This window comes from Schistocerca americana, chromosome 1 (genome assembly GCF_021461395.2).
Source record: "Schistocerca americana isolate TAMUIC-IGC-003095 chromosome 1, iqSchAmer2.1, whole genome shotgun sequence".
In the NCBI taxonomy this organism is placed as follows: Eukaryota; Metazoa; Arthropoda; class Insecta; order Orthoptera; family Acrididae; genus Schistocerca; species Schistocerca americana.
Window position 1 is genome coordinate 1,130,951,655 of NC_060119.1, and position 7,546 is coordinate 1,130,959,200.

Below are 7,546 nucleotides of genomic sequence, written 5' to 3' on the forward strand. Positions count from 1 at the left end.
GAAATTTTCACTCTGCAATGGAGTGTGCGCTGATACGAAACTTCTTGGCAGATTGAAACTATTATGCACTGGACCTAGACTTGAACTCGGGACTGTACTCTATCGGCAGAGCACTTGCCCGCGAAAGGCAAAGTCCCGAGTTCGAAATCTCAGTCCGGCACACAGTTTTAGTCTGCCAGCAAGTTACGTTATGAACACAGTAATTAAGTTAATAAGATGACACGGTAAACTTTAAAAAAAAAGCGAGGGGGGGGGGGGGAGGGGTACGGAGTAGTTTTAATAGTTTGGAACACGAATGGCGGCTTATAAGTAACCATAAAAAAGTACCAGTTCCGACCCTGTTATAAACCTGCGTGATACCGACTTTTAAATCATTCTTTCTTGAAACAAAAACACCAGATTGCACTAAATTTTCTCCTATTCCTCAGAGGTAGGGGCCTCCCAACACCCCTCCCGCCCTACTCCTAACTTCGTTACTTGAAAACTGTATGCACTGCTTCACCGTGAACGCATGCAGATCGTTCCTGTGTTTTGTAACTTACGTGTTCTGACGATTTAATCGCCTACCTCTCATTATCTTACATTTAATAATAACAAATCGTACCAACACCGGCGCGTTTCGAGAGATTCTCAATGTTTGAAGCAGCATATATTGATCATAACGTCTGACATAAACTCCACCAAATACGAGCTTCAAATTAAACGACGAAATCTCGCTTCTCACAACTCAATTCGATATAGCCACCCCAAACGGTCGAAACAGAACATGTCATAGTGACATTAAGGAGCGGTATCAACTCGGTGAGCATTGTCTGCCGATAAAAGCGAGCTGAGCAGAGGCCGGCAGTGGATTGCAGTTTTGTGAAGTTGAAATGCTGGATTTGATGGTTTTTGTAGTAAGAAGTTAACCTTCAATAGCACAGTAAAGCTCGTTCAAAAACGCATTGCTTTTGGTTCGGCTTGTATTATGAAATTATCGAGGAATGTGACATCGCGAATCTTAGTGTCACCCTTCTTGGACTGTTGTAGTTGACTCGGCAGTACTTATGGGCACACGTTACTCTCGACGTTGATAACCGGAGCAGTGCTATTACTAGGAAAGACAACATTGTTTCTGCGTGTCCCAAACGTGTTTGTAAGTAGTATATCGAAATTGGCAAGTTCTACGTCAAGTGGTAGCGTGGCCGAGCGGTCTAAGGCGCTGGTTTAAGGCACCAGTCTCTTCGGAGGCGTGGGTTCGAATCCCCACCGCTGCCAATAATTTTTTCCACCTTAGAATGTGACACCTGCAACCCACGTAATGGTAGTTTGAAAAGTACAGCTGTTCCTGACTGAATTAACCATGAAAAGATATCTCAAGTATATTTGGTGTTACTTTATCCAAACTAAATTCGAAACTCGGCGGCCATTATGTAGATGAACCAGCCACAAATAGTTTTAAAGTGCTTTACTGCAAAGCCATAAATGGTTTCAGGCGATCATGCCCATCTGCAGATTGCTAAAGTTTCCGAATGGTTTAACGTTGCGTCAGCAGCATGTGGTACGCTATCAGAATATCTAGCGTCACTTTAATGGTTTGCTTCTATGATAAAATCACATTAATATGCTTGCATTTATTTAGATATAAGGTTGTGGTTGTTGTTGTTGTTGTGGTCTTCAGTCCTGAGACTGGTTTGATGCAGCTCTCCATGCTACTCTATCCTGTGCAAGCTTCTTCATCTCCCAGTACTTACTGCAACCTACGTTCTTCTGAATCTGCTTAGTGTATTCATCTCTTGGTCTCCCTCTACGATTTTTACCCTCCACACTGCCCTCCAATACTAAATTTGTGATCCCTTGCTGCCTCAGAACATGTCCTACCAACCGGTCCCTTCTTCTTGTCAAGTTGTGCCACAAACTCCTCTTCTCCCCAATTCTATTCAATACCTCCTCATTAGTTATGTGATCTACCCATCTAATCTTCAGCATTCTTCTGTAGCACCATATTTCGAAAGCTTCTATTCTCTTCCTGTCCAAACTATTTATCGTCCATGTTTCACTTCCATACATGGCTACACTCCATACAGATACTTTCAGAAACGACTTCCTGACACTTAAATCTATACTCGATGTTAACAAATTTCTCTTCTTCAGAAACGCTTTCCTTGCCATTGCCAGTCTACATTTTATATCCTCTCTACCTCGACCATCATCAGTTATTTTGCTCCCCAAATAGCAAAACTCCTTTACTACTTTAAGTGTCTCATTTCCTAATCTAATTCCCTCAGCATCACCCGACTTAATTCGACTACATTCCATTATCCTCGTTTTGCTTTTGTTGATGTTTATCTTATATCCTCCTTTCAAGACACAGATTTCTTTCTCCTGATAATGATATAAGGTGATGCTTAAAATAAACTTACATATGTTTCAGGGGACAATGCCTTCTCATGCTTCTCCTGGGCGGTATATAAACTGTTGCTGTGCAAAAAAGCACACTTATTCTAATAAATGCATCACTGTTGCACACACACTTCTTAATACTCTTCACATCATTTTGAGCTACACACACGTGATTTACATTCTCAGTTTTGTTTGCAATGCATAGGGCAAAGGTATCATTCATTTCTTATTGAGCAAAGTACGAAAGTAAGTAATAAAAGTGTGTGGAAGGTTGACCATAAAAGAAAAATGCACTTACTCGGAGAATACATCTGTTATTTAAGGTCTACATGATAAGTTGTTTTCAGGATTTTTTTGTAAAGCAACTAGCAACCGAAATATTGTCGAAACATTATAAAGCAATTAGATGGCATACCGTAAATTAGTCATATATGTAGAGGAAAGTGCTCTAAACTGGACTCACTGCGTTAAAGTGGACGTCACTTTGTAGCGGGGTGCACAAGTAGCGTCTTCAGTTGTTACTTAGCAATTCGCCGTTACGTGTTTTGACAATCGAGAGTATTCACACTGTGCTGCTACGTTTTTCAGTATTTCTCTTAGATACCGACAGGTAAGCCCTTGAACAAATGTGTATTCTTGAACAGTAAGGTTTAAGGTTAACGATTATGACTAAACCGTTCCATTTAGATGTTTGGTTAAATATCTATTTGATTAACAAAATGTAAGCTATAGATGCATAAACTGGACCCCTTCAGTTGCTTAAAATGGACCCCTTACTGTTTAATGTTTGTCGTATTAGTACATACTCGTATTGGAATTCAGCTGCAAATTCGAAGAGGATGATGGGGATAGTTGGTCAAGGAACGTGGAGTCCTCCTGAAATGACCAGAGCTTTTGATGCAGTTCAGAAAAGGAAGATGGGCTGGAAGAAAGCCGTCAACAGTTGAACGCCCTAAAACCGACCCTGATGAGTTTGTCCAACATGAAATTCGGGACGCAGAGGAATCAGCAAAAACCAAGTAGGCGGAGCTCTACACTTTTGGGTGGGGAGTGGAAGAAGAGCTCGTTTAGTATTGTCTTGCTATGGAAGCTTTCTTTCTTTGAGCTTACTCGTGATGACTTGTGAAAAATATCCTTACAATTAGCATCTACATCCGCGTCTATACTCCACAAACCACTGTGAAGCGTATGGCAGAGGGTTGATCCCATTATACCAATTATTAGGGTTCTCCCAGTTTCGTTCATGTATGGAATGTGGTAAAAGTTATTGTTTAAATGCCAGTGTGCATGCTTTTATTAATCTAGTCATGTCGTCTGGATTCCTACGGAAGCGATACATAGTTTTACAGTATATTCCTAGTGTAGTCATTTAAAGCCGGGTTTTCTAACTTATACAAGTAGGGTTTCTACTGATTACTTACATCTATATTGAAGATTCTGCCAGTTCAGTTGCTTCGGCATCTGTCACACACTCCCACAGATCAAACAAATCTGTGACCATTTGTGCTGCCCTTCTCTGCACACATTCAATATCCCCTGCTAGTCGTATTTGGTGCAGGTTTCACACACTTATTCTAGGATGGGCCATACAAGTGATTGTAGACTGATTGCATTTTCAGAATGAGATTTTCACTCTGCAGCGGAGTGTGCGCTGATATGAAACTTCCTGGCAGATTAAAACTGTGTGCCGGACCGAAACTCGAACTCGGGACCTTTGCCTTTCGCGGGCAAGTGCTCTACCAACTGAGGTACCCATCACGATTCACGCCCAGTCCTCACAGATTCACTTCTACCAGTACCTGTAAAGTTTGCAAGGTAGGAGACTGAGCTACCCAAGCACGATTCACGCCCAGTCCTCACAGCTTCACTTCTACTAATACCTGTAAAATTTGCAAGGTAGGAGACGAGGTACTGGTAGAAGTGAAGCTCTGAGGCCGGGGCGTGAGTCGTTCTTGGGTAGCTCAGTTGGTAGAGCACTTGCCTGTGAAAGGCAAAGGTCCCGAGTTCGAGTCTCGATCCGGCACACAGTTTTAATCTGCCAGGAAGTTTCATATCAGCGCATACTCCGCTGCAGAGTGAAAATCTCATTGTGGAAACATCCCCCAGGCTGTGGCTGGGCCATGTCTCCGCAATATCCTTTCTTTCAGGAGTGCTAGTTCTGCAAGGTTCGGAGGAGAGCTTCTGTAAAGTTTGGAAGGTAGAAGACGAGGTAATAGTAGAAGTGAAGCTGTGAGGACGGCTCGTGAGCCATGCTTTGGTAGTTCAGTTGGTAGAGCACTTGCCCGTGAAAGGCAAAGGTCCTGATTGCATTTTCCCTATCTACCAATAAAACGAAGTCTATTACCTGCTTCACCTATGAATGAGCCTATGTATTCATTCCTTTTCATATCCTTGCAGAGTGTTAGACCCTGTTGTTTCTATGAGCTAATCGATTTCAGCTCTGTCTCACTGATATTCTAATAATACGATACATTTTTTCGTTTTCTGAATGCGCTGTTGTACATTTCTGAACATTTAAAACAAATTGCCAGTCTTTGCACCACTTCGAAATCTTATCGAGATCTGACTGAATATTTTTGAAGGTTCCTTCAGGCAGTACTTCATTTTAGATAATTGCATCATCTGCAAAATGTTGCTATGAATATTGTCCGCAAGATCATTAATGCACAACATGAATACGAAGGGTCCGAACACACATCTCTCTGGCACGACCGAAGTTACTTCTAAATCTGTCGATGACGCTCCATCCAAGATAACTTGCTGCGAAATAACATTGAACACGCTTTCAGAGACAAAATTGTCGGGAAAAAGTGAGCTAGTCATTTTCGTAAACGTCACAAAGCCAAACTCTCAGAAAGAAAACCTACAGGTACATCTTACAGCAGGTTACTTGGGTCCACCAACGGATACAAGCCCCCCCCCCCCCCCTGCAGGTCCGGGGATTAGAATAGACCCGAGGTATTCCTGCCTGTCGTAAGAGGCGACTAAAAGGAGTCCCTCCCCCTCAAGGGGGTAGTTAGCGCCTGCGTCCGGAGACGGACGGTTCCACGACCTCTATTTGCGGTCATTTTGCTTTTTCACTTTTCGTTTCTTCCTTCCTTTGGTTGGTTCCTTTCTTTGCTCTTCTCCTCCTCACTGTCTTCCTTACTCTTTCCCTTGTCTTCTTCTCCTTGCCTTCTCATTGCCTTCTTCTCGTTGCTTTCTCATTGCCTTCTTCTCATTGCCTTCTTCTCATTGCCTTCTTCTCATTGCCTTCTTCTCATTGCCTTCTTCTCATTGCCTTCTTCTCATTGCCTTCTTCTCATTGCCTTCTCTGGTCTCCCACGCGTTCGCACGCGTAGCCGGTGACGGGGTAACGCGTAATTCCCCGCCCTGGGTAGACATGTAAGGCACGCACGTACCCCCTGGTAAAGGCCAGGCCCAGGGAGGGGTGATTGCCTGAGCTGATACCTTCTGACCATGCCGATTGGTCCCTCCGTCTGTTTCTCGGGAGGTGTGACCTGAGGTGTAAACATTCACCTAAGGTGGGAGTGCCCTCTGAGAGGGTCCCCACAAGGAAGGAGCGCGCCATAGGAGACGCTGGCAATCATGGGGGATTCCTCCGCAATGGATTTCACTCCATCTCTCTCGACTTCTGCCCAAAAACGGAAACTTGACCAGCCACCAGTGACAAAAGTACTACCGCCTGCCCCACAGTTCCTCGCTCTGAGGACGGAAAGGATTTTTCCTCTGTCAACCCTTTCGTTATCCAGAAGGGCGTAGATGCCATAGCCGGATCTGTCAAATCTTGTACCAGGTTGCGTAACGGTACCTTATTACTAGAAACTGAGAGCGCCTTTCAGGCACAAAAACTGCTTCGGGCCACACTCCTGTACACGTTCCCTGTCCGGGTGGAGGCTCACCGAACTTTGAATTCGTCTCGTGGTGTGGTCTATACTAGCTCCCTCGACGGAATGACTGACGAGGAGATTCAATCTTTCCTCGCTGAGCAGGGCGTGACGGCTGTCCATAGGGTCGTGAAAAAGGTCAACAATGACCTTGTACCGACCCGGACACTTTTCTTGACCTTTGATAGTGTTAAGCTGCCATCGCGCATCAAGGCGGGCTACGAGGTTATTTCTGTTCGCCCCTATGTCCAGACATCTACGCGCTGCTACCAGTGTCAGCGTTTCAATCACAAACGACAGTCTTGTTCCAATGCGGCTAAATGTGTCACTTGTGGCAGGGATGCCCATGAGGGTGACTGTCCACCTCCGTCTCCTCGTTGTGTGAACTGTCAGGGTGACCATGCCGCATCCTCCTGCGACTGTCCCGTCTATAAGGAAGAACGCTGTATCCAAGAAATTCGGGTCAAAGAGAGAAAGTGTCCACCTCGGCTGCTCGCAAGCTATTGGCTAGTAGGAAGCCCACGCTGCTCCCAGCGGGGAAATACAGTACTGTCCTCGCCTCTCCTCGGACTACCAGGGAGGTGGCAACCCAGACATGCGATCTGACCTTCAGCACCACGGTCGTCCGTTCGGCCAGTGCTAAGATCGCGCGGTCGACGTCTCCTCTTCCTCCCATCACCCCACAGACACCAGCCCCTTCATCAGCTTCTGCTAAGACGAAGACCCAGAAGTCAGATGCACGGGCCTTCAAGAAGGAACCGTCCCGTGCAGACTTCCTACGTACTTCGACCTCCCAGCCTTCGACCGGTACTTCCACCAAACGACCTTCCAAGAAGGCTCATAGGAAGCACAGTTCTCCTTCTCCGCCACGACGCATTTCTTCTCCTGCGCCACCCAGCGGTTGCCGCCCCAGGCCGTCATCCGTTTCGCCTGGCCGCACCGCTGGTAGCCGAACATCTGGCTGTTCACCGGCGGAGGAAGCTCCCCCTCCCGGCCATCTTACCAAGATGGCCGATGAACCTATAGACCCAATGGACGATGACTGTCCGCCTACTGATAGCGGCGGCAGTGCTCGCTCGAAGCCGGGCCCTCAGCGGCCTTCGAGGTGACCCCTTCTTTCATCTTCCTTTTCTTCTTACGATGGCACTTACTCACTGGAATACTCGCAGCATTCGCTCCAACCGAGAGGACTTGAAGTTGCTGCTCCGCTTGCACTGTCCGCTCGTCGTAGCCCTCCAGGAAACGAAGCTACGCCCATGCGATCAAATTGCCTTGGC

The 7,546-nt window shown here is 45.9% G+C and overlaps 1 non-coding gene across 1 annotated transcript; it reads left to right on the forward strand.

Moving 5' to 3' along the window:
- The first annotated feature begins 1,174 nt into the window (after nt 1-1,174).
- On the forward strand, nt 1,175-1,257 carry Trnal-aag. The gene has a single exon. It is a non-coding gene; the product is annotated as a tRNA-Leu (tRNA).
- Nucleotides 1,258-7,546: the final 6,289 nt, after the last annotated feature.